Here is a 25,806-nt window from a genome sequence, read left to right on the forward strand (position 1 = left end):
GGTCTGAACCACTATGGTCTCTTACCTGGAATATTGCAAGACTCTCCACACTTGCTCTTCTGTTTTTGTCTTAAGGTCCAATAGACTATACTCAGTACTACAACCTAGATGGTTCTGACAAAATTTAAGTTCAAACCTGGTCCTTCTGTTCCAAAACCTCTAGTGACTTTACATTTCACCCAATGAAAGTCAAAGTCCTTACTAAGTTCTCCAAGGCCCCATACTATTCCTTCTCTGTTACCTCTAACATCATCACCTTCCTATTTTGACCTACTCTAACCACACTGGCCTCTGCATGCTTCCTCTAATGAACTGGCAAGTTATTACGCAAAGTTCTTGGTGCTGGCTTTTCCTTCTACCCAGAAAAATTTCTCTCCAGATATTCACATAGATCATTCCTATACCTTCTTCAAACCTTGTCTGTCATCTCACCTTGTCTATAAGGCCTCTCTCTCCTTGCAACTTCACTTTGCAATGTAAAGATGTCCCTTTCTACCAAACCTGAAAATTTGATCTGGGCATTCCCAATCTCCTTTAACATGCTCCATCTTTTTTCTCCTATAGAATTATTTCATTCTAATTAAATTTATTAAATCATTTTTTTGAGTTTGTTATCTTATTACTCCATGAACCTTTTTAGGGTTGTTTCTCACTTTTGTTTTTTTGACATGATGAGAGCATCTGGCAGAGGGTTGTTGTTGTTAGGTGCCATCAGGCGACCCTATGCACACCAGAACAAAACACTGCCTGGTCGTGGGACAAACTCACAATTGTCCCACTTGAGATCATTGATGCTTCTGGGGATCTTCCTCATTTTCTCTGACCCTCCACCTTACCAAACATGATATCCGTCTCCAGCGACTGGTCTCTCCTGACAATACGTTTGAAGTATGAAAGATAAAGTTTGGCCATCCTCGTCTCCAGGGAGGAATCTGACTGCACTTTTTCCAACACAGATCTGTTGGTTCTTTTGGCAGCCCATGGTACTTTCAATATCCTCCTCCAACATCATAATTCAAAAGCATCACTTCTTCTATGGTCTTCCTTATTCACTGTCTAGCTTCCGCATGCATATGAGGTTATTGAAAATACCATGGCTTGGGTCAAGCACACCTTAGTCCTCAAGCTGACATCTTTGCTCTTGAACACTTTTTAAAAGGCAGCAGATTTGCTTAATGCAATATGCAGTTAGATTTCTTGACTGCTACTTTCATGAGTGTTGATGGTTGGCCCAAGAAGAATGAAGTCCTTGACAACTTTAATCTTTTCTCCATTGATAAGAATGGTATTTATTGGTCCAGTGGTGAGGATTTTTGTTTGGCATAGGATGGGTGCGCCATAAAAAAAAAAAAAAAAAAAAAAAATGTTCATTGAAGGAATGTGAGCAAAACAGATGTGATCTCTGTTGTCAAGAAAGCCTAACTTTGTCACAATTCCTGTCTAAGTTTTCCTTTCTGCTGGGGATTTCTGAGACCCTAGGTTATCCTGAAGGTGACAGGGGAAGCATACAGTAAGGAAGGAAAGAGACCACAGGAGGGTGACTAATCTGGAGCTGCTGGATCATAAACTGAAGAGAAAGTAGGTATTTCTTATAATCCAAATAAAGCATTGCTTTGCATCATTTTTCTACTTTCCTTCATGTATCTGTAAGTTGTTAGTAAAGTTGTATTTGAGTATTTATACTTGTATTGATCAGGCTGATCTGAAGATTTATCAGAAATCATGTGTCTTATCTTGGGGGAGCCTCCAACAGGTAAGCAGAGATACCAAAGATCAGCCTGATGGTGGAGGGAGGGCAGCTGTGCCTATGCCACCTGCGGAGAAACTCTCTCTGAGGCCCCTTTCAGAAATGTTTTGGATGCCACTTGGGTTGCATGTGGATTTTCTATGGATCTTCATGCTGCACACTGCATGCAGCTATACCCATCTCAATTTGCTCTGCCCCAAGTTGACCTCACCTCTCTGTCCTAAGTTTGTCAAAACTTCCACTTTCTCAAGAAGGTGGATTCAGTGAGTCATTTCTTGTTGTTAAATGCTGTCCAGGCAGTACTGATTTGTAGCTCATAGTCATCCTGCATAGGGTTTCCAAAGAATGACTGGTGGGTTTGAACCACCAACCTTATGGTTAGCAGTCCTACCGCACAACACCGGGACTCCCAGTGAGTCATTAGGAGACATGTTATTGTGCTACTGTGAACTGTGGCCAAGTCAGCTCCTAACTCATGGTGACCTCATGCACAATAGAACAAAATGATGCTTGGTCCTGCAGCATCCTCATGAATGCTGTGCTACATAGGGTTTTCACTGGCTGATTTCAGAAGTAGGTCACCAGGTTCATCCTAGTTTGGAAGGCCCCTGAAATGTATTTAATATCATAGGAACACACAAGTCTCCCCTATCAGAGATAGCACATGAAGTACATTGCCTGGGAACCAAATCTGGGTCTGCATGGGAACAGAGAATTCTAACACTAAACCACCACTGCCTCATTGACAGATAAGTTGTTGTTGTTCTTCTTGTGTGCTATTGATCTGGTTGAGACTCATAAGGACTCTATCAGAGAAAGTAGAACTGCTCCATAGGGTTTCCTAGGCTGTAATGTTTGTGGGAGCAGATCACTAGGTCTTTTCTCCAGTGGAGTCATTAATGAGGTCAAACCCCTGACTTTGTTTATTACTCAAGAGCTGTAATGATTGTATCACCAGGGCTCCTTAGATTAGGAGATGTGATCAGTGTTTGTTCTCCAACAAATCTCCAATGTAGAATTATTCTGAGACATAAAATATGTCAGGTAGTCAAGGAAAAACTTTGTTTGGCTAAGAGTGCCTTTCCAGGTACACTAGACCTGACCTTTTAGACATCTAACAACTTCACAAACATATTCAGGGTCACGTTCTTATGTCTTTTTCTCCTCAGTCTAGAAAATTATTATGGAATAAAAATGAGTTAGTCCAGTAATTTCCTAATAAGAAAATAATTTATTACTTTTGTTAAGTGATGTCAAGTCAGTTTTCTGACTCTGAGCAACTTTATATAGGGTTTCTAAGGCTGTAAATTTTGTGGGAAATAGAAAGATGCATCTTTCTCCCACAGAGCATCTGGTAGGCTCGAAATACCAACCTCTGGTTAGCATTTTAATACTTATTCTACAGAGTCACAGCACTTCCCAAAAAGTTTAATAGGAGGAAAATTAGCTTTTTATTTAAGTAACAGGAGTTTCATTTAGCAGAATATTCACATTCTGAAGAGATAATGATTCTCTTGTGTGCCCAAATAATGATTCTAAAGAAAATATCTCACTATATTTATAGTCTCTCCAGAACCTAGCACAGTGACTGGTCCAGATGAATGTTTAATAATGTGAACAACCCAACTACCACTCAATTATCCAAGTCAGAATATAGACGTCATATTGTATCCTTTCTCTGATCGTACACTCAACTATACACAGTTTTGTCTTTTGTTCCCAAATCATCTAGTCAGTAAATAACTCATCCCCCCACCAAACACACTCACAATTAATTAACAGGGCTCATGACCCTGTACTAAAAGTAGGTTTGCAGAAGTATAGCCAGCAGTTAAATCTCATCACTGTTTCAAGTTCTTTTTAATTTCCAAATTTGAACTGGAAAATTTAAGGTTATGGTTTACTATGGTGGCCAGGTTATTAAACAAATTATTAAACCCTCAACTACTAAACAAGAGGTTAGTAGGTCAAACCCAGCCATAAGTGCCTTGGAAGACAGACTTAGTGATCTGTTTCCATAAGTTTACAACCTCAAAAACCCTATGGTGCCATTCTACTCTACAACACATAGGTGACCATGAGTCTGATCTGATTTAAGTACAACTTACAACAGCATGGTTTAGTATACAACTCCCCTCACTTGGTGACTGTGTTCCATGGAGTCGGTTCGGACTCATAGTGACCCTGTACAGGGTTTCCAAGTCTTTAGATCTTTATGGGAGCGGAACACCTCATCTTTCTCCCACAGAACAGCTGGTAGTTTTGAACTGCTGACCTTGCGGTTCACAGCCCTATTTGTAACTACTACGCTACCAGAGCTCCATACTTAGCAAGCCTGTAATACCTTATCCAAATGTAAATCCTATTAACTTGTTTCATGTGCTCTTAGGTCTTCCCCTTTTCCCTTCCAATGCTGTCTTGAAAGGAAGTTGCCAACTCAATGGCAAGTTGAATTCTCTACAAAGATAATATAGAACACAGCCTACTTTATTTTATTATTAAAAATTATTTTAGTAGAATGCACCCAGGGGGTTTTGTTTAAAGCATTATTGTGCCATGGGCCTCTTCGGCACTTTGGTAGCCCTTCACAGAATAATATTTTTAAATATGTAAAATTAAATATATAGATTTATAAATGAAATCCATTATTTTTATACTAGCTTTTCCATTCCATTCTGTTTATTATGTATATAATTTGCCTGAAATTTAAACTTGTGATGATGAAAGGTCTTAAATATCTAAATCAGTAAAATTTATAGAATGCCATTACTAATTTATCTAGATTGACTTGGTATTTAACATAGAATTAATAATTTATCAATTAACATTTTACTGTATAAAATAGCTATGATCATATTTACATCTGGACAAATAGGCTTAGCCATCTTGGTGTTAGCCTTACCTGGTAAATAACTTCATATAGAACCAGATATGCCACATGCTGTCTTTTGTATATCTAAGATTTAGAACTTCAAAAGTTTTTAAATTCTTTCCAAATCAAATTATATTTTAATTCATACAGAATTTCTTGAGAATTCCTAGGTATTGTTGACATAAGGTGCTTTCATTCCTGTATAAATGATTTTCCTCTTCTTGCAAATTTACATAATTTTCTGCATAAAACATAAATGAACCAAGTCATTGAGTGTCCCTGTCTTTTTGCTTGTCCCCTTTCCAGAATGTATAACCAGTGAAAATATCCTTCCTGGTCCTTTTTCTCTGTAAAGTTGCAGGTCTCTGTACCTTGATATAGTTTGAAAATTGCTCCAGGGATGACCTAATGCTTTCCAATCAGTTATTTCCCCTACAATCTACTGAGGTCTTGGAGATACTATTTGAGTTGGAGCTGAAACAGAGATGAAAAAGGATAAATTTGAAAGTTAAAAATAAGAATAATGCTGTTATTAACTGCCATCTTGTCAGCTCCAAGTCATGGCTACCTTTTGTAAAACAAATGAAATACTGCCCTGTCCTTTGTTACCTTCATGATTATTTGAGCCCATTGTTGAGGGTACAATTTCAGTCCATCTCACAGAGGGTTTTCCCCAATTTTGCTGACCATCTACTGTACCCAAAATTGTGTCTTTTTCTTTGGTTGTTGGTAAGTGCCATGGAGTTGATTCTGACTCATAGTGACCCTGCACAGGGTTTCTGGGGCTGTAAATCTTTATGGGAGCAGAAACCTTCATCTTTCTCCCACGGAATGGCTGGTAGTTTTGAACTGCTGACCTTGAGGTTGGCAGCCCGATTCGTAACCACTACTCTACCAGAACTCCTTCTGTCTTTCTCTAGTGATTGGTTTTTCTTGATAGTGTGTCCAAAGTAAGCAGGATAAGTTTCACCATCCTCTCTTCTAGGAACATTATGATTGTATTTATTCTAAGACTGATTTGTTCTTCTGGCAGTTCATGGGGTGATAAATATATTCACAACACCACAGTTCAGATACAACAGTTATTATTTTGTCTTATTTTACTCTATTGTTCTACTTTCAAATGCATATGAGATCATTGAAAATACCATGGCTTGAAGTCAGGTGCACCTTAGTCATCAAAGTGACATCTCTGATTTTTAAAACTTTAAAGAAGGTTTTTGTAGCTGCAGCTGTAACTGTAACAGCAGATTGCCCCAATGAATACATTTAATTTTAACTTATTTATTAAATGGTAACCATTACAATGGTAACTATTATTATTAAGCTTATTTATTCAGCAATTTTAAGTATTTTATTTGTAGGACAAGTCAAATTAAATTTTATTGAAAGATAGCACGCAAGTATGCTCATTGGTGCTATAGGATAAGCACTGGACTGCTAACCACAAGATCCACAATTTGAGCCCACTAGTCACTCTGGCTTTCTACTCACAGATTCTGTAAATCCTATACAGGGTTGATATGATTTGGAACTGACTCAAAGACTCGAAGCAAATAGGATTCCTCAGAAATCTTATACAGGGTTGATATGAGTTGGAACTGACTCGAAGACACCTAACAAAAATGATAATTTATAGGTATTCGTACATACATATGTTACTCAACAAATATTTATAAATTACCTATTCTAAATCAAGGTCAGTGGTTCAAACTCACCAACTGTTCCTTGGAAACCCTATACAGAGTTGCTATGGGTCAGAATCGACTCAATGGCACTTAACAACAACAATTCTAAATCAAGCACAAAACAAACTATTATTCACTCATTAAGTGTTCTTTATTGTCTTGGGTCATCTGGGAAATTCTGAATTTAAAATATTCTAACTACACTGATATGATGGTGTTGGTGGTTGTATGCCACGGAGTTGGTTCCAACTCACAGTGACCCTGCATAAGGTTTCCAAGGCTGTAAATCTTTATGGAACAGAAAGCTTCACATTCTCCCATGTAAGAGCTGGAAATTTAGAACTGCTGACCCAACTCATAACTACCCAACTCATAGCTAACCAATTCATAACTTCTACGCTACCAGGGTTCCTTAACTACATTGATATGTTGTTGTTATGTGCCATAGAGTCTGTCCGACTCATAGTGACCCTATACAAGGTTTCCAAGGCTATACACCTTACAGGAGCAGGAAGTCTCATCATTCTCCCACGGAACAGCTGGTAGTTTCAAACTGCTTGCTGACCATGAGATTAGAAACCTGATTCATAACCACTATGCTACCAGAGATATAGGCAAACCCAAATAAGCTTCTAACACCTCCCAGATTTAATTGTATTCAAGTGCAAAATTTCTACCAGTGAACAGTGGCTATTTTCAACTGGTTTCAAATATGTTGCTGTAGAACTGGCAAAACTCAATCACCCTTAGAAAACTGTAAAAGGCAATTTTGCCCATAGGTAAAATCATTCAACAATTTAAAAATGACGGTGAAGTTTGCTAGGGAAAGTAATTTTTTACCTTGAGCTCTTAGTTTTCTTGCGAAGAGAGGAGTATGTAGTTAATTTGTATAAAATGCCATTTTTATTTTGTTTGACAAATAAAAACTGTGCTAATTAAGCCACTAAGTTACGATTTTACCTACAAGGGTATGATGAGGCAATTCCCATGCTGCCATTTATTTGGTTGATAGTAAAGTTTACAATTCGAGAAACAGAGAACACTTAAATAAATGTAAACCCTCCAAGGTCATTTCACAATATTTGTGATCACAGAGATAAAGGTAACCAACCCAATAAAATGTATACGCAGGACGGGGACAATAACAAAGTAGAGATATCGTTTACAGTCAAACGAAACCCAGAATCTCACTTTCTGGAAACACAATTGAACCAAATATCTATTTGTTGGTTGGAATTAGTCTAAATTATTTTTGAAAACGTCAAAAACTAAATTACATTTTCCTTCTTGCATGCATTTTTCCAGTTCCTTTTAAAAACAAAATATTCATTTTGGGTCATGACAGCTAAAATAGAAATGTATTTGGCATAAACTCAGCTCTAGCCTGCAGGCAAAATATAAAATTGTTGTTAAATTGGAGTGGACCAGAAAACGGATGATAAAACTCGACCACAGAACTTCTGCTAATAACAAACATTTGTCCTATAACACGTAATGTAAGTAATAACACATGGCAGGGATGGATGTGTCGCTGTCTTAAGCAGCAGTTTCAGTGCCTACAAGGCAGTAGGCTAAATTCACTTAATCCCTCAGATGTGACTTACTATGAAACTGTTCTCTGATGTTTTGGTTTCAGTTGGTTTTCTTTCAGTTTCTTTTTGAGAGAAGAGAGTCCTTAAGGGGCACAAACAGTTAACACGCTCAACTATTAACTGAAAGATTGGAGGCTCAATTCTACCCAGAATTGTCTGGGAATAAAGTCCTGGAGACCTACTTATAAAGAATCATGACCATGGGAAACCCTACTGCTCAGAGTTCTACTGTGACACTCGTGGATTTGACATGAGTGGAAATTGACTAGAGAGCAATTGTTTTTTTGATAAAGAGAAGAGACAGCTTGGATTGTTGTGTTACTTAACATGATCAAGCACAGGTTTTAGATTATATTTTCTACTTTACTAGCATTTATTCTTTCTTTGGAATTAACACCATTGAAGTATTTATCTCCCTTTCTTTTTCACTCAAAAGTCAGAGAAAGGAAGGGAATTTGCAAAGAGAGGTAGATATAATTGAATAGATGTGTAGCCAGTTTAAAAAAAGAGAAAAGACACCTTTTTCCTTGTTTGTCTTACACTATTTGTTGACTCTAACACACCTATGATTGTGAGCTACACCATTGTTTCATATATCAGAGGGAAAAAAGATACACTTTTCCAATCAACATTTGATAAAACACCTTAATGACAGTTCATTCAGCAGGAAGCCTGACTGGCTGAGCCATGCAGCCCTCTTTGCTCAGAGACCTCTTTTATCTATTCCAATTTGGCATTTTCTCTTGTCTTTTATTGCTTGGCCTGAAATAGAAATTCTTTTGTGTTTATCTCAGTAACAAAATGTAGCAAAGTCTCATAGACCTGCAGATTTTCCCTTCTTAAGTAGTAGTGTAGTGGTTACGAATTGGGCTGCTAACCTCATGGTCAGCAGTTTGAAATTACCAGCTGTTCCGCGGGAGAAAGATGAGGCTTTCTGCTCCTGTAAAGATTTACAGCCTCGGTAAACCCTATACAGGGTCGCTAAGAGTCAGAAACGACTCCACAGTACGTAATCAACCACCACCAGGTCCTCTAAAGAACTTGGTTGCCCTCTCCAAGGAAAGTAAGGTACTGCAATCATTTACCTGACAAAGAACATTTGGGTCACTAATATCAAGATCAAGGCCAGCTGCTGTGTCTCCTTATGTGCATTACAGTCACTTCTCAACTCAATGTTGCATGATAGTGTAATCTTGTTAAAGATTTTTGAGATAGCAATTAAACTTAACATACATCATCCCAACATTACACATTAACTCAACTGGCATAACAATATGAATGGCTATGACCAAGTTTGCAGGAAGAAATAACTTTACCATGACTGCTGCCTGCCTGGTTGACAGTCATTCTAAAATACCTCCCAATTTCAGAGATTTCAAAAAGTGAGAAAAATGAATGTGTGTTTCAGAATTAACAGAAGATAGTATTTTTAATTCACACACTGTATGGTAGTGGTGGTTGTTATGTGCCATGGAGTCAATTCTAACTCACCGTGACCCTGTATAGGGTTTCTGAGGCTATAAATCATTACAGGAGCAGAAAGCCTCATCTTTCTCCTATGAAGCAGCTGGCGTATTCAAACTGCTGACTTTGCGGTTAGCAGCCCAGCTTGTAACCCACTACACTACCAGGGGTGACAAATTTAAACGGCCACCCACTACCATGGAGTCAATTCAGTCTCATAACAGTGACCCTATAAGACAGACTAGAACTGCTCAACAGGGTTTTCAAGATGGTCAATCTTTATGGGAGCAGATATCTTCATTTTCTCTGGTGAAGCAGTTAGTCGGTTTGAACTACCAACCTAGTGATTAACAGACCCAGGCCTAACTCATTGCAGCACTAAGTTCCTTCAAATAGCCACAGGATCAGTTAAATCATACACTGGAGCACAACTATATGTAAGAAACTTGTGCCCGATGACAAACATTTTGTCTCACTTCCATTACTACTGAAAATATCTAACAGACCTGCCTGCTAGTCAAAATATTGGTGGCCTGAGTCTAATCCAAGGTGTGTTGAAAGAAAGATCTGACAATCTGTTCCTTAAAAATCAGCCAGTAGAAACCCTTTGAAGAACTATTCTACTCTGACACATTCAGAGTCTACTGAATGGCAACCGGTAGTTCAATAGTGGTGTGGATACAAGGACATTGTATACACGAAGGAAGAAATAGCGGCCTCAGTATGGTTATTTGACAGGGAATAGTAGAAAACTGAGGAACACATGCCACATCTGAAGGGAGTACATCTCATTCAACATGAGCCAAAGCTACCTGGCCAGCATTCTTTCACTTTGAGCACAACCTTCTGATTTTTCAATAAAAGCTAGAAATCTCAATTTTTATATGAAATCTGGTAACTTTTAAGTGTTGGCAACTAATTCAAATGTTTTGAAACATCATGCATGCCATATAAAACAAATTGGTGTGCCACATTCATTTCATACATCAACAATTTGGAATAAAATATACCTCAGAACACCTAACTGTGCTCATGAGGAACCCGTGCATATCCAAAAGTCAGTTGCTTGAACAGAACAAGGGGATACTGAATGGTTTAAAATCAGGAAAGGTATGCTCCAGAGTTGTAGTCTTTCATCATATTTATTCAATCTGTATGCTGAGCAAATAATCCAAGAAGCTGGAGTATATGAAGAAGAACATGGAATCAGGATTGGAGAGTCATTAACAACTTGTGATATGCATATGATACAACCTTACTTGCTGAAAGTGAAGAAGACTTCAAATAGTTATGAAGAAGATCAAAGACCATAACCTTGAGTATGGATTACACCTCAATGTAAAGAAAACAGAAATCTTTTCCACCTGGAGCAATATAGAACATCATGCTAAATGGAGAAAAGAGTAAAGTTGTCAAAGACTTCTTTTTGCTTGGAACCACTATCAACCCTCACAGAAACATCAGTCAAGAAATCAAATAATGTATTGCCTTAGGCAAATCTTCTTCACAAGAACTTTTCAAAGTGTTCAAGAGCAAAGACGTCGGTTTGAGGACTAACGTGAGCCTGACCTAAGCCATGTACAATGATTAAGGAATACTGTAGAAGAATTGATGTATTTGAGTTATGGAGTTGGAGAAAGATATTAGAAGTATCATGGACTGCCAGAACAAATAAATCTGTATCAGATGAAGTAGAGACAGAATGCTTCTTAGAAGTCAGGATGTTGAGACTTCATTTCTTAAACTTCGGACATATTTTCAGGAGGGACCAGTCCCCAGAGAAGGTCATTATGCTTGATTAATTGGAGGGTTAATGAAAAAGATGAAGAGTTCTTTGAGATGGATTGGCACAGTGGCAGTAGCAGTGGGCTCAAGTGTAACAATTGTAAGGTTGGCGCAGGACCGGGCAGTGTTTCATTCTGCTGTGTATAGAGTCACTATGAGTCAGAACTGACTCAATGGCACCTAACAATAACAACACACCTCACATAGGTCATCCATCTCATAAATAGGATGTGAATTGTTCTGAGGAGAGGGTCCAACAAAATTCTATTGCATGCATCATGAGGGAATGAAACTGTTCTAAACTTGACTGTGGTGATTGCTGCATATATTTGTGAATATATTTTAAAAATTAATTGTTCACTTGAAAGGGATGAACTGGATTGTGTGTAAATTGTAGCTCTATATCATCATATTGAAAAAGTAGTCAGATGAATAGCAAAATCTTAACTCATAAACATTAAGGCACATGAAGTACCAGTAGAAACACTGAACAGGAAGTTTATTCAATCAATTCATCATTGATATTTTTCTTACAACTGTCTACGTGTAGCCGAACCAGCTCACTAATAGGATTGCAAAACTTGGAACTGGGAACAAAATGTTCTGAAGAAAGTAAAAATGGATTTTCAGGCACAAAGTATTCCTTAAGAATGATAATTACTGCTCTGGGTTCTGATCTTGCTTGGTGTACTGTTAGAAGGGCAGCACCTCGCTGAATAAGCGGACGTGCTGTTTTGACTCTCCCAGCTCCCCGGGGATTATATGAGGGGTGGAAAGTCCAGACCTGGGACCCAGAGGAAGTGGGAGTCAGGGTGGGGTAGTTTTTTTTTTTTTTTTACATGGTGCTGTAAATAATAATAATATCATAGCACATTTACAAGAATACCTCCTGAGATGGAGGAAGAAGGTGGGCAACCAAATGTAGAATACAAGTATTATTTTGGTAAAACTATGGTACTAGGAATTTCCTCTCTCATTGTCTCCTGCTTCCCACGCATAGCAAATAAGCAAGGGAGATACAAATACGGAAGGAGAGGTGATGACAATGGCTCCACCTAATCCATTTAACTCTACTTTAAAGGCTTAGAGTCAGTTCAGATAAATTTTATCAACCCCACTCCTGAATGTACATTCTCTCATAATGGAATTCAAGATGTAAGATTGTCTATGAGTACTTGATTTTCTGGGATTCAGTTTTTCATCTATAAAATGGACAGATTAAACAAGTGTTTATTAATCTATGTTCTGAGTCATTTTAGGGGTTCAGTTATTGTGCTGAAATAACGGGTTCTAGCTTATATTTGATCTGAAGGTAACACTTCCAAGGAATAGAAAAGTTTGTACCTTTAAAAAAAATATAATGGAAATGTAGTATTTGAAAGACACTGGCTACATGATCTATAGAGTCCTGGTGTGGGACTGTAGGATAAGCACTGGGCTGTTAACAGCAAGATCAGTGGTTCAAACCCACCAGTAATTCCTTGGAAACCCTGTTCAGGGTCGCTATGAGTTGAAACTAACTCGATGTCACTTAACAACACCAACACCAACAAATGATCTTACGCCCTGGATAGTGCCAATGATTAACACACTAGGCTGCTAATAAAAAAGATGGAGATTGGAGTCTACCAAGAGGCACCTTGGAAAAAAGGTCCAGTGACCTACCTCCTAAATTCACTGAAAACCCTATGAAGCAAAGGTCTACACTGAAACACATGGGATCACCATGAGTTTAAGCCATATAGTAGTGTGAGACTAAGTAATAACATGAAAACCATGTTCACAATACAATGGTGTCTTAGTTATGTAGTGCTAGTTAAAGCAAACAAATTTATTCTTTCACTATATAGGAGTCTGGAGTCCTGATATAGTGCTGTAGGATAAGCACCGACTGAAAGGTCAGTTTGAACTGCAAACTCACTAGTTACTCCTTGGAAACTTTATCTATTGAGCATGTAAATAACAACATAGGGTCATTATGAGTCAGTACCGACTTGATGGCACCTAACAACAACAAAGGGGGTCTTTATAAGATATTTTGAATATAAGGACTTTTCCCCCTAGAACAATGCATAACAGTAAAAGAATAAGTAAGATGTGTTATATTGTAATCTTAATTATATATTGAAAGAAAACTCATATTATCAAAAACCAGGGGAAAATCTCAAAATAGTATTCATAATTAATGGAATTCACAATAGCTGTTTTCTCTATTTTAAAAATAAAGTTGATAATGAAGTTTATATTACTTCTAAAATGAACAATATAATAAAAATAAAAAGGAACACACATTTTGTTTCTATGTTAAAGACGGTATATCAAATGGACTGAGAAAATCTGTTGTTGTTGATGTTGTTGTTAAGTGCCATTGAGTTGGTTCTGATCTATAGTAGGCCCACATAATTGCCACATTTTAGAAAAATCATCTTAGAGCAAATATTTTTTTCTGATAGTCCTCAAACTTAAAACTGATAGCCCCTTTGGTGGCCTTCATTCTGGGTCTTCTTTCTAATAAGTTCCATTAAATGGGATATGATGTAGCAACATGCCAGTGTGTCTTCCTGCTGAAAAAATTTTTCTAAGCCAGCTAAACCAATTTGTTTCCTAGTGTGTTTATCCCCATTAAGAACCATGTAAGTGAAAAAGTACATTGCAATTAGTTTAGCGGTCTCTAACATGCTTTTATGTTTTCAGCCATATGCTGGCTTAGAGCCTGGAAGATACAATCTAGTAAAAGCAAAGAACTCCACTAGTAACCTGAGGAAAAGCCTCAGAACATTTTGTTCTCTGGAAAGTACTGATCTAGACAGGAATGGCAAACTACTAGACAGTGCTTTCGGGAATATGGGGCATGTCAACTTCTGATGTGCGCACATACACACACACACACACACATACACACACACACATATATATATATTTATATTTATTTATTTGAAGTGCCTGTTTACTTTAAAAGACTTGTAAGGAATGTATCTATATAACATATTTCACCTCCATATTTCCTCAGCTGGAAATATAGGTTTAAATCCATCCAAACTCCTTTTCCTATACTCCACCTCTGTTATTGTTTCAATTCATCAAGAAAATACCTAATGATCAACATCAAATTCCAACTTTCTCCCTCCACAGATTTTTGCTATGTGTCATAATCCCAGGCAATTAGACATGTGCACAACTGTGATGGTCCCAGAAATATTTTTACTTACCTGATTAAAGGCACAGTCTTTCCTCAATTTTTTCCTATTATCTTACTTTTGGGAGTCCTGGTATGGCACTGCAGGATAATGCACTGGACCACAAGATTGGTTTGAACTACAAGATGGTGGTTCATATTCACAAGCCACTCCTTGAAAACCCTATACAGGGTCACTATGAGTCGGAACCGACTTGATGGCATTTAATAACAACAACAATCCCACTTTTTACTAACTCAGGGGAGATGTGAGGGTCAGAACTGAGCAGTCATGTTGCAATTATGAGGGAATTGCCAGGACACTTGCAGAAATCTTGGGTCTGGCATTGTGAAAGTATTGAAATGAATCTGGAGACCCATTTACTTTAAATCTTTTTAATATTTATTTTAGGCAATGTGGTTGGCATTCTTATTTTCACATTTTACGTATAACTCATTTATTACCAATCTCAGTTGCCTTCATTTACTACTGCATTTGTTTTCCTGTTTGTCTGATTCCTCTCTGTTGTTCTTCAATCCACATGTGAAAATATACCCATTTATTAGACATCAGTATTTAATGTGTGTCAGAATATGAGATAGACAATATTTTTCAACAACAACAAAAAAGCAGATAGGGCAAAGAAGAGGGAGAACTATATGAACAAAGATATTTGGAAAACACTGGAGTCTCTATTGTTCTTCTAGATCTTCACAATACAAATGATGCTACTGAAGTCTTCGAAAAATAAAACTACTGTAGTAAGGAAACCTGAAAAACATTCAAATGTTTCCTAATCCTATTGGTCATAAACTGATTTTTCAAGTAATCCATTTGTCATCCAATGTTCGTCTCTCAGAAGAAGGTTCTGAGAACCACATATGGGAAAAACGGTGCTGTATCTTCCATAATTATTTCTTAACTATTATTTCATATTTCCTTATTTACAAATGTTGCATACATCCTGACAGAATCTAGATAAACTCTTGGGAATTCAAACCAACTCATGTGGCTGACACACACCAAAGAAAGACAGGTCACAGTGAAATGTATGATACTTTCTGATTAATTACAAATCCCCTGTTAGATTGAAAATCTTGTTTCTGATTCTGCAAGTGATTGTAACTTGTATGTGTAGCTTGTGTATTTATAGGTGGTAGTGAATCTTTCCAGACTAACCGTACTTCTGCATAACTATTTGCACTGCATTCTCTGAAAAGACAATCACCATAATTCGGGGAGGGGGGGGTGATTCTTTCTAATCTATACCATATTTGGTGTTCTTATAATCTTTAATTACCTTTAATGTCAAACTTGCCCTCCCTTAGGTTCCGTTTCTTCTCTTAGCTCTGATAACTGAAATACTTCCAGGGAACCATCATTTGTAATCACCACCCTCACCCCACGCATCCCGCATCCCTGCCAGGCACTCTAGCACCCATTCCAAATGACTTCCTCTGTGCCGTGAACTCAACTGTGGCTATCAGGGTGGTGTCTTGTTTCTTTATTCTTTTTACATCATCTTAATTTTTGAGCCAGAATAATTTAAGCACCAGGGTCTTTTTGGGTTTTGCAACCATGAAAAGCCTTACAAAGTCTAGGCGTTTTGCCAGAAATCTAAACTTTGTTGAACTATGTTAAAAGGTTAAGCGTTTCACAGAGTTTGGGTTCCCCACCCCCACTGTACTCCTGGCTTCTGCCTTGTTGTTAAATGTCTTTTTTATCAAGAAATGGAATAAATAATAATGTGCTAGATAGAATATTTTCAACCATCGGACTGTAACCATAGTAGTGCTAAAAATCCCAAACAAATTTTAATCGCACTTCTCTGCTTAATCAAAAAGTACTGAAGACATAGTAAATTGAGTCCATTTTAAGAAGAAATGCTAGAAACTTTCCATAAAGCATAACTTTTAAAATGAAGCTCTGCTTAATTGTTTGTAATAGTTTCTATGTCAACAAATAAATGTCAAATGTCCTAAAATAAATGTCAACTAATAAAAATAAATCACTTCTCCAGTCTGGATGGGGATATAAGAATATTATCTGATTCCTTAGTCCCAAGTCTTGAATGTCTCCTTCTGATTATTTCCTGGAACACCAGATGCCTGTTTACTCTTGGGCAGAATGCTTCTGAAGTTCTCAAGTCCTCAGTCAACAAGGATATAGAAGTGAACGGAAGTAAAACATCCAGGAATCATCCTTGATACACCCAGTTCCCTCAGTCCTACACCCCACCCAAGGATAAGTGCTGTCAACATCTCTGTTAATACATTTCCCATGTTTGCCTAATTCCCTCCATCCCCACTACTGCTAGCATGCTCCCAGACACCACCCTCTTTTGCATGGATTCCTACAGTAGTCTCCTACATGACCTTCCTTGACACTCAAGCTCTGTTCATCACAGAGCAGTCAGACAAGTGGGTCTCCAGTGCCTTAGAATAAAAAGTTCAGCTTCTTATGTTGTTTGTAAAGCCCCCAAATCACAAGCATCCTCTTGATTCAGACTTATAGCGACCTTACAGTGCAAAGTAGAACTACTCCATAGGGTTTCTGAGCAATGTGTAAATATATTGCTTTGTACGGCCATTAAAAAAAAAAAAAATTATATATATATATACATATGTTTTTTAATTATGTGAAGACGTTTATAGTCTAACTTATTATTTCATCTCATTGATTACAATTCCTATCAATGTAGTATCACTTATCCTGCTTCTTCCCTGTATTTCCTGTTTCTACTCCTCCTACTTTCCTAATCCTTCTCAACTTTCTTCTTGGGTAAATGCTAACCTTTTCATCTCAAATGGTTGATTATTCAAAGGTGCAAATACCTCTGTAGTGTTCTCTTCTCCTTAAAGACCTGTCAGTTGTTGAAAGTTGAGCCATGGGATGAGTTCCGTTCCAGACCTGAAGGGTGACTAAAGGTCATATCCTCTGGAGTTCCACCAGTCTCTATCTATACAGTAAACTTGGTCCTTATGATGTTGAGCTTTGGTCCACATTTTTTCTTCCACTCTCTCCAGGACCTTCTAATGTGATCCCTTGCAGAGCAGTTGGTAGTAGTAATCAGGTACCACCTAGTTCTTTTGGCCTCAGGTTCATGAAGACTGATGTTCATGTGGCCATTGCTGCCAGTATTTTTATAGTTGCGGATTTTGGCAATTTTTCTGCTGTGTTAGATATAGTAATGTGGAAAATTATATTTGTTAACCTTTATCAATAACTTTTTTCAGAATAAAGTAATAATTAAAGGAAAAGAAGGAGAAAAACCAAAAGGCATTTCTTCAGTTACTAATAATGTAACTAATAATGTTGTAATTCAATGTTGAAAGAGTTTACAAAACAATGTTGTTAATCTTCATATAATTTAAGTAGAATTACATTGGAACAATTTACAGCTATACTTTTCACATATTATTCTTTGATTAAAAGTGATAATAAACATTACTAAGGATTGTATACTGTCTGGTAAGGGATGAAGTTCTGGTGAGGAGGTAGATGTGACACCTTGAGTCAGCGCACTGTGTGATATCAACTCTAGTGATGCCACTAATTTATCATCTATCTAAATTAGTATCAATCATCTATCTGGCTTCTGACTAGCAATATTCCTCCACTAGTAAGTATCACAAGGAGCTCTGGTAGCGTAGTGGTTACGAATCGGGTTGTGAACCTTAAGGCCAGCAGTTCGAAACTACCAACGGTTCTGTGGGAAAAAGATGAGATGTTCTGCTCCCATAAAGATTTACAGCCTCAGAAACCCTGTACAGGGTCGCTATGAGTCCGAACTGACACCACAGCACACAGCTACCACCACCACCAGTAAGTATCACGAGCAGCAATCATATCAATCTGGTTTAGCATAGTGCTTAGATGATAGGAATAACAAAATACATATGTACTAAATGAATACAGGAGCAGGACACTAACTGAGTATTGGGTACTTACATCAGCTCCTGCAGCCCATTTATCAGGAAATGTAATGACAATAGGTATCAGGTGTTATTGGATAAGGTGGTATTAGAGGCAGGTGATGGATGCCTTGGATGTGCCATAAGCCTTCAAGGACAAAAGCAGTAATGATACAGTTACTTACATAAACAGAGAGGTCAATGTTGGTCTTCATTCATGGAGAAGTGAACTTCTCCAGACAGCTATTTTTGTCTTTGACATACTCAGTATAGTTTCAGCTACTACTTTTCAAGGCAATCTCTTTAAAAGAAATTTCCCTAAATGGAGAAAATATCATTTTACTTGATGTAGTAAGGTAAACCACTGGAGACCTTCTGAAAGACTGTCACAACTTTATAAGGAGTTTATGAGCATCATTAAATTAAGTGAAATAGGCCCAGTGCCCTCACATCTCAGCAAATAGTTAGATAATTCATATAGATAGGTTGAAAATTGTATCTATGCTCAAAGATTAGAGCCAAAGTTGGACACTGGAAAAGTGCTTAACAAATCCTTAGCTTCAAAACCGGTTTTTATCTAGAGCCAGGATTAACAAGGGAAAGCATGACCAGAATGGAATGTGAGGTTTGAGCACTGGGGAAAAGACATCCCCAGGGCTGTGAATTGTTGTTGGTCAGCAGCCCTTGGAGCTGGGTTCAGTTCAATCTTATGCAATTTTGCTTTCATGAGAAATCAATAGGATGGGAAGAAAGCTAGAGAAAGGCCCTGGGTGAGGAGGAACATCAAAATAAATTTTATGAGGATAAATGTAAAAGGAGAGATCATGGTAAAGTCAGCTCTGAGAGAATGCAGACAATGGCTGATGTATTGATCAGGAAAGACTATGCAAGCTTACTGGTCCCACTTCATAATTAATCAAAATTACAGAAGGCACTGCTTTTCTGAGATTCAGTACTTCACAGAAGCAACCAAAATAGAACCTGAATCTGATCAAATTAATACCGAGCAAAGAGCTTCTTCTAAAAGCAGTGACGTATCACAGACCAGACACTGTAAATGTTCGTAATACAAAGTAATCAACATGATAAGCAACTCTTATTGTTGTTGTGTGCCATCAAGATTTTGGGTTCCTTAACAACATCAAGAATGGAACTGTCCAATACAGTTCAATAGACTATTTCTTTATGGGATCACCATTCTTTGTACCACAGAGCCTCTCCTGCCAAACTTTTGCTTATCAGCAGAGCATTTAACACTGCACCAGCCAAGTCCTTGATAAGCAACTTGCAGCTGTTGTTGTTGCTAAGTGCCAATGAGTAGGTTCCAACCTATAGAAACCCTGTATAGGGTTTCCAAGGAGCAACTGGTAAGCTTAAACCATCGATCTTGTAGTTCACACTGACTTTGCACTGTTAACCCACAACACCACACCAGGATTCCAATAAGCCAATAGACATCCCCAAAATCTTGTAAGAGAAAGCATATGAGGATGAAAGGAGTTGTAATAAGTTAGAGAACACAAAAAAATTATAAACCTGTATCAGAGATAAATTCTAATTTTGATTTCTGTATTTAACAAGTATTTGCTGTTGTTATTAAGTGCCATCAAGGCAATTCCAACTCATAGCGTACCTGCATAGGGTTTCTGAGGAGCAGCTGGTGGGTTTGAATCACCAACCTTGTGGTTAGCAGTCCAGTGCTTTTCCTACAGTGTCACATCAGTACCATAATAATTTATTTTAGGAGGATAAGCAGGAGCCTGGTCCCTGTGAAATGGAGGTTAAAGCTGTCCCTAATCTCTGACTTTCCTGAAGTATAGTTGTTATTGTTAGATATTATCCAGTCATTTCTAATTCAGAGCGACCTTACTTACAACAGAGTGAAACCCTGCCGGGGTCTGCACAATCTTCACAATTGCTATGTTTGAGCCATTTGTTGCTGCCACTGTGTCAATATATCTCATGGAGTGTCTTCTTTTCATTGAGCCTCCACTTTACCCGGCATGATGTCCTTCTTGAGAAACTGGTCCCTCCTGACAACATGTCTAAAGTATGAGGAAAAACTCTCATCATACTAACTTTTAAAGAGCACTCTGGCTTTACTTCTTTCAACACAGATTTGTTTTGTTCTTCTGTTGGTCCATTATACTGTAATATTCTTCTCTAAAACCATAATTCAAATGTATCATTTCTTCTACAGTTTTCCTTATTCATTGTCCAACTTTCACATGCAAATGATGTGACTGAAAATACCATGGCTTGATTCAAGTGTGCCTTAGTCTTCAATATATTTTTTCATTCCAACGTTTTAAAGATGTCCTTTGCAGCTAATTTGCCTAATGCTGTACTTGAGTTTCTTTCTTGACTGCTGTTTCCCTGAGTACTGATTGTGGTGTTAAGTAAAATGGCGCTCATAGGAGTCCTGGTGTGGCATTATAGGATAAGCAGTGAATGTTAACCTCAAGTTCGGTGATTCAACTCACAAAACTTACTGGCTATCAAGGAAATGGCTCACATAGTTATGGATGCTAGCAAGTCTCAGATTTTCAGTTCAGACACTAGTCTGGAGGATTTTCCTCTCTCACACAGAATCAGGTTGTTGACTCACAAGCTATGGAAACTAGTGAATCAGGTCAGGCTGTTGGCTAAAGTTCCAAGAACTGAAAGTCAGAGGGAGGTGAGATTGGTTAGTCAAGCAAAGGAGCACACAGCCCAATCACAGTACCAACATGACTCATTTTATACCCAGAAGGATGGCCAAACTGACCAACCTCCTCATTAGATTTCAAGTTCTTACCATCATAATTAACCTTGTTAACAATCAGTCAAAATTGAACCATGCAATCCTATCAGCATTTTCCCACACTTTGTCTTAGGAAAATGTTTGTTTGGTGGGAGTTCCAAAGACAGGACTAGAAGAGACATTAAATAATTAACTGCAATGCAGTTATGCACTATGTGCCAGGTACTGCATCAGGCACCGTGAACATAAAGAACAATTAGTTACATTACTTAATAATAAATTTCAGGAAAACATGGAGTATAACATTCCAAATACAAGTTGAAGTTGACCAGAGCAGCAACACCACTGGTCAAGGTGGGAAATGCTTGGTAAGAAGGTTAAAGAAAAATCATATTTTTCTTTAAGGTATCACATCATCACAATACAAAAAATGTTATAAAAATAGAATTTATTTTATCACTTTTCTGAACATGTATTATTAGTACTAAAAACAGGAAAGGCATTTCTAGATACTGCCTTAAAATAGTATATAAGCAATATCTTCTCCCTTTTATAATAGTTAATTTCTTGCATAATGAGATGGGAATATCCTTGAGAAGTGTACATCTTGGTGAACACAAGTAATTTCCTTAATTACTATTACTATTGTAATAGAAATAGAAAGCTACTTCTCACCAATACATTTCTTCTCACCTATACATTTTATTTGTATCATTCCATGCCCTAATCATATGAGGGGCTTCAGAACATTTGTAGAATAATTTCATTATCACTTAATTTCATTTTCCATAAATGTTTTTAATCCCATTCATATGCAATTAAAAAATTGTTTTCAATTTATTTGTTCACATTTTACAACATTCATTCATTTATTCATCCATGCAGTCAACAAAAGTTACTGAGTGCGAAATTTGTGGTGGTTATTGAACTAGACAATAGAATGACAAACAAGACAACATTTATCTCTTCCCTTGGGGTGTGTACATCTTGGTGAACACAAGCAAACAGGGAATCCCAATAGTTTACTAAGAGCTAGATTGTTGTTTTGTTAAGTGCTGTCAAGTCAATGCATAGCACCATACCAAGTAGTTCATGTCCTTATCTCTTTCAACAAGCAATGCTATGGCATCTGTACAACTCAGGTTGTTAGAGTCCCCATCAAATCTTGATGCCATGCTGTTCTACATACAATGCAGATTCTCAGAGTATTTGTTCAGCATGTAGATTGAATAATCATGGTGAAAGGATTTAGCCGTATGCACATCTTTCCTGATTTTGAACCATTCAGTACCCCCTCATATTGTTCTAGCAACTGCTTTTTGTCCTATGTACAGGTTCTATATGAGCACAGTTTAGTGTTCTACAATTTCCATTCACACTAGTACTCCAAATTCTAGATAGAGGGTAAGTATTAGGTACTATGAGGGCTTTTTTTTTTTTTTTTTTAAGGTTTGTTGTGTTGCTTTTTATTCATAGCAACCATGTATAGGTTTCCAAGGCTATACATCTTTGCAGGAGCAGAAAGCTCCTAAGAAGTGACTAGTAGACTCAAAGCATCAACATTATGGTTTGCTGTCCAGTGCTTATGGTACATATGCGCCACTGCACTCCCATGCTCGTATTACCAATATAATATGAGGTCATATTGGATAAAATCCTGAAGTATTAAGAAAACTTTTCATGGATCACAATATCAAAATGAAAACTACAAGAATGAGAAGAATACATCAAAGTAAAGAATAGAAGGTAAGAAGATTGTAAACAGAATAAGGAGTATTTTTAAAGTCAAGAGAGAGATTTGTTGTTGTTGTATACATTCCAGCAATTATACATAATGTAGCTATGTATATTGGGGAAGACAGATGGTAGAAAATGTGGATGGTGCTCAGGTTTCCAAGAAGATAAGCAAGAAATATATAGCAAAGGATCTCACGTTGTTGTTAGGTACTGCTGAGTTGATTCCAACTCAGATACTCTATGAACAATGGAATTAAACATTACCCAGTCCTTTGCCATCCTCAAAAGTGTTGCTATGTGTGAGCCCATTGTTGAAGCTACTGTGTTAATTCATTTCATTGAGGATCTCCTTTTTGGTAGACCTTCTAGTTTACCAAGCATGATGTCTTTCTCCAGAACTAGTCCCTCCTAACAATATGTCCAAAGTACCTAAGAGAAGGTCTCACCATCCTTACTTCAAAGGAGCATTCTGGTTGTACTTCTTCCAACACAAATGTGTTTGTGCTTCAGTCAGTCCATGTTGTCTTTAATATTCTTTGTCAACACCATAAACATAAATTATTCTCAGGTTTTCTTTATTCGTTGTTCATCTTTCATATGCATATGAGGTGATTGAGAATACCATGCCTTGGGTCAAGCATACCTTAATCCTCATAGTGACATCTAACCATGCTATATAATGTTGAATTTTGTTCTGGTACTAAAGGAAATCTTTGGAGGTGTGGTGCTGTAGGTTAATGCGCCAGACTGCAAAGCAGTTTGAACTACAAGCTTGGTGGTTCAAGCTCACCAGTCACTCCTTGAAAACCCTATGCAGGGTCACTATGGGTCGGAACTGACTCGGCAGCACTTAACAACAGCAACAACAACATTAAAGGAAGTTTTTGGAGGTTTTCAAGTAGTTGTTGTGTTGTGAAGTGTTGTTGAGTCAGTTCCGACCCATAGCCACCCTGTATAGGGTTTCTGAGGAGCAGCTGGTAAGCTTGAACTTCCGACTTTGCAGTTCAAAGGGCTTTGCAGTCTGGCACATTAACCCACAGCGCCACACCAGGACTCCTTTCAAGTAGTAGAGCCATAAAAATAGACCTGTGCTTTAGAAACCTAACACTAACAGAAGACTAAAAAGAATATGTTTAAAGAACACTTGGGTTGTGGCAATCCATAGGCAAGTTGAAGGTGAGCAGGGTAGGGTCACGGGTCATGGGGAAAACTCTTCGGTAAAAAGGAGAAATTTGAGTATATTAAATATTGATGTTAACAAATTCATATAGAAGAAATCAGAAGGGGTTGGATTAATCAATTATACAATCCTTAAAGACATAAGAAGTACAGCTCAGGAAATAACTTTGGAATAGGAGAGAAGAGGAAATGATGGATGTGGATACGGGTCAAGTTTTAAATTTGGTGAAAGGATGGAGAAAGTTCTCTTCTGGTGATTTCTGTTTCTACATGCAAGATTTGTTTCTGAAAGTGGTAGGGTAGGAGGTAGAGTAAGGAATTTGAAGAGAGGGAGAATCTTGTCGTAGCCTTTTTGAAGAGTGGCACAGAGAGATGACTAGCACACATAGAAGTCTTTCTATTCTGTTGCATGCTTTGTTGAGTTGTTTCAAAATAAACCACATTTCATGAATCTGGACAATAACTCAGGTATAGGTGTCTTGAGAGCAGACATTTGACATGATTTAGGATTAAAATTTTATCAGTCAGAAATAATAGTGGCAGTATGATTGATTACTACAAGAACAAGTAAGCTGTTCACCTGGGAGCCATCAAGGCAAGTGGTCGGGTCCCCTCAGAGCAAACTCCCTTCCAAGACTAAGACTCAAGGGGAATACATGAGCAGTCATATGGTCTGGCTGGTGATCATGTTGGTCCCCGATAAGGGGAAGAGAGGGAAAAAACAGCAATGAAGTTGGGATCTGAGTCCAACCACATTCAATAGACTCCTGTGAACCCAGGAGGAGACCTGGATGGCCAGCAGTTACAGCAAGACCCAGGGACTCCTGGGTCCAGAGGCAGTGGCATGGCCACAGAGGACTAGAACAGAGAAAGAAGCATCCAGCTGATATGAAGTGAGGGGAGATGTACAATAGTACCCACCTGACCTGGCTTTGATGGCTGAATGATCAGAACTCGACTAGAATAAGAAAGAAGAAGGAGGAGAAAAAAAAAGTAACCCACTACAATATGATGAACTTTACCTATACGCATGGATGTAGTAGCTCAAAAAAGGGAACAAATCTTTACAGCAAGGATCACTTCCACCCCCTCAGTACATAGGGTTGACAGGGATGGGCTACTCAGACATTGGTTATCAAAAATGTGGGAGAGGGGGGTATAAAGGCAAGAAGTGACTGGCTTACAAGCTTTCAAGAAGGAGCCTAGTTCCAGATGGGGCAGGGGTAGGTAGAACCACCATTAAATGATTTACAATCTGTTGAGTCTGGGCTGGCAAAAGGAAATGGGGATAAGACTCTTGTTGTACAATATTGGAAAAAAAAATGCCATCAGTATTGACTGTGAGGGTTAGAAATGTAGAGGTAGATGGGGTTTTTTTGGTTTTTTTTGACGAAAGGAGGGGAGTGATTGATTTTGCAGACCAGAAGCAGAAGTGCCTGGGACCATAAAATGAGAAGAGCAGTGAATGTGACCATACCCAGAGAGGCAGTGAAGCCAGGCATGGAGACAGAGATGATGACGTGGACAGATGGAGTGGCTGGGGACAAGGGACTTAGGGAGTGAGAGGGGCTGTGTGCCAACAGCCAGGGGGGTGGGGGGTGGACCTGTGGGGTGTTTTCGTTGTTGTTGTCAGGTGCCATTGAGTCGGAACCAACTCATAGTGACCCCATGTACAGCAGAATGAAGCAATGTCCAATCCTGTGTCAACCTCAATACCGCCGCCACACTCAATGCCGCCATCTTGCTGATCCATCTCTTTGGGGGTCTTCTTCTTTTTCTCTGACCCTCCATCTTACCCAGCATGACATCCTTCTCCAGCAACTGTTCCCTCCTGACAATATGTCCAAAGTATGAGAGACGAAGCTTAGCCATCCTGGCCTCTAAGGAGCACTCTGGCTGCACTTCATCC

General features: G+C 38.1%; 1 pseudogene; it reads left to right on the forward strand.

Annotated features, from left to right (window-relative positions):
• The window catches only part of LOC102826825, a 99,888-nt pseudogene that overhangs the window by 42,995 nt on the left and 31,087 nt on the right, over positions 1-25,806 (forward strand).

This window comes from Chrysochloris asiatica, unplaced genomic scaffold (genome assembly GCF_000296735.1).
Source record: "Chrysochloris asiatica unplaced genomic scaffold, ChrAsi1.0 scaffold00190, whole genome shotgun sequence".
Taxonomy (NCBI): Eukaryota; Metazoa; Chordata; class Mammalia; order Afrosoricida; family Chrysochloridae; genus Chrysochloris; species Chrysochloris asiatica.